The sequence below is a fragment of the Penaeus japonicus genome, unplaced genomic scaffold (assembly GCF_977035675.1).
Source record: "Penaeus japonicus unplaced genomic scaffold, GWHDUDI00000001_assembly GWHDUDI00000022, whole genome shotgun sequence".
Classification (NCBI taxonomy): Eukaryota; Metazoa; Arthropoda; class Malacostraca; order Decapoda; family Penaeidae; genus Penaeus; species Penaeus japonicus.
Genome location: NW_028234424.1, coordinates 23,780,519 through 23,783,018, shown reverse-complemented (window position 1 = coordinate 23,783,018; position 2,500 = coordinate 23,780,519). Strand labels below are relative to the sequence as shown.

Genomic DNA, 2,500 nt, shown 5'->3' with positions numbered 1-2,500 from the left:
ACACACAGACATACTTATACACACTCACAGACATACATACTTATACACACTCACACACACATACATATATGCATACGCATACGCATACATGCACACACACATAAACATATATATTATATTTATATACCTATATGTGTGGATGTAAACCCATTGACATTTATAGATATATATTTATATATACATACAAATAAATATATATTTATATATACATACAAGTACGTGTACAGTTACAGATACACATACATACATGCATACATACATACATACATATTTACATTTATTTATATATTTATATTGATATATATATTTATAAGTATATCTACACTTAGCTATATATTTCAGGGGAGTGTATTATAATCTAAATTATTCACTCTGTATCTTATAAGGGAGCTTTACCAGTGGCCAAGAACTTGTATGTTTGAGTGATAAACAGTTGTCCGAATGAATTTTAGGATCTTATGGAAATTGTTTGATAAACTGTTTTCGGATTAAGTAGTTTCTATTATGGTTGGATGTAAAAATCATCTTCCAAGTTAAAGAAGAGTCGACCGTGACAGGACTCGAACCTGCAATCTTCGGATCCGAAGTCCGACGCCTTATCCATTAGGCCACACGGTCTGTGACATGGGCACAATACATATATCTATATAAAGGAGATGATTTATACTTACTAAATTATATATATATATACATATATATTTATATATTTGTTTAATTATTTATCCATTTATTAAGACCCTGTATCGGGGTCTGAAATATTTCATATTGATTATATTAAATATTTGCTGTTACTCACGACATTTTTGTTTTGTTTCACATATTCCATTTTAGTATGAAATTGGTTGATAATCGTTAATCCTACCTTTCGTATACCGAGAATAACATATATTTTCCAAAAGGTATTCAATATTATGAAAGTATTAAGACAGTAAGAATAAAGGAAAAGGGCCCGTCCGGGATTTGAACCCGGGACCTCCTGCACCCAAAGCAGGAATCATACCCCTAGACCAACGGGCCACCTGTATCTTCGTGGCTGAAGTTGATTCCTTGTACCTCAAACTTATAAATTCAGCCAAGTTTAGATGCATAACGCCTTACGAATGTCTGTCAATTGGTAATTATATGTTCACAGTCTTGACTTTAATTTATACGAAGTATGTGATACATATACAAACAAACTTATTTGTGTATTATATTATTAGATGGTAAAATTACCTCTGTCGCTTTGTCAGTTTGATCACCCATTTAAATCTGTTCGATGATCTTGATAGTTCTTGCTTTCATATCTACCAATGATGATTGCACATTAGACTGCATTGTGCGATGTTCTTTTACGACCGCATTTAATGTTGCAATCTTGCACTGAAAGCAGATTAAAGACAGGCGTTTGAGTGTAGCTGAACTTTAACCATAGGCTCCATGAGAAGTATATAAATATTGCATTAATCGTAATTGAAATAAAATACTGCATAATAAATCCTCAAAAGCATGTCTTCGGGCCTGTCCGGGATTTGAACCCGGGACCTCTCGCACCCTAAGCGAGAATCATACCCCTAGACCAACAGGCCAACAGCGTATTAGAAGGGATTCTTTGCGTTATTTGTGTTTTACGCTTTTCCAGCTTTTTACTTCTCGAAATCAAATAGCTACCATAATGGATTATCTTTAGTAGATGCCATTACATTTTAAGCTTGATTTGATTAATTAAAGCATTTACATATAATATAGAAAATTCTTGATTCCCGAAGTGGCTTTTTCTTTATTGAATTATTTAATAGTCAAGGGTTGCTTCAGTATTGTTATTACTGTGATCTGGGATGTAAGATTGGGACATACCTCTGCTTCCTAGAGGTATGGCTGTTAGTACCTGTATCGCTATTATTGGTACCCAAAATTGTTGCTACCCGCGTATTTAGGTTGTGTGTCCTTATATGTTACTTATAATTATTTTAACTCACCGTTTCATTTTTGTTAGTTGTGCTTACTCAGATTTGGAAGTGAGTGGATTTTACATTGCCTTGACACAAACTACTATTGGCAACTTTGATATACTATATCAATATATATACACATACATATATTAATATACATATATATGTATATACATACATACATACATATATATGGTTTTGATATTGACATTGACATACACATACTGATATGTATATATTCATTATATATATATATATAAATAGATATACATATATATTGATATACATATATACATATATATAAATATATACATATATAAATATACATACATACATACATATATATAAATATACATATATAAATATACATACATACATACATATATATAAATATACATATATATATATATATAAATATATATACATCCATACATATACATATATATACATACACACATTTTATATATATATATATATATGTATGCAATATACTTTTTTATATATATTTATATATTGTAATATTATGTTATATACACAGATGTATATAAATATATATGTATATATATATA

General features: G+C 29.7%; 3 non-coding genes across 3 annotated transcripts; all 3 read right to left on the bottom strand.

Annotated features, from left to right (window-relative positions):
- Nucleotides 1-545: 545 nt before the first annotated feature.
- On the bottom strand, nt 546-618 carry TRNAR-UCG (transfer RNA arginine (anticodon UCG)). The gene has a single exon. It is a non-coding gene; the product is annotated as a tRNA-Arg (tRNA).
- A 327-nt stretch (nt 619-945) lies between these two features.
- TRNAP-UGG (transfer RNA proline (anticodon UGG)) lies at nt 946-1,017 on the bottom strand. Its single transcript has one exon. It is a non-coding gene; the product is annotated as a tRNA-Pro (tRNA).
- A 479-nt stretch (nt 1,018-1,496) lies between these two features.
- On the bottom strand, nt 1,497-1,568 carry TRNAP-AGG (transfer RNA proline (anticodon AGG)). Its single transcript has one exon. It is a non-coding gene; the product is annotated as a tRNA-Pro (tRNA).
- Between the last annotated feature and the right edge of the window lie 932 nt (nt 1,569-2,500).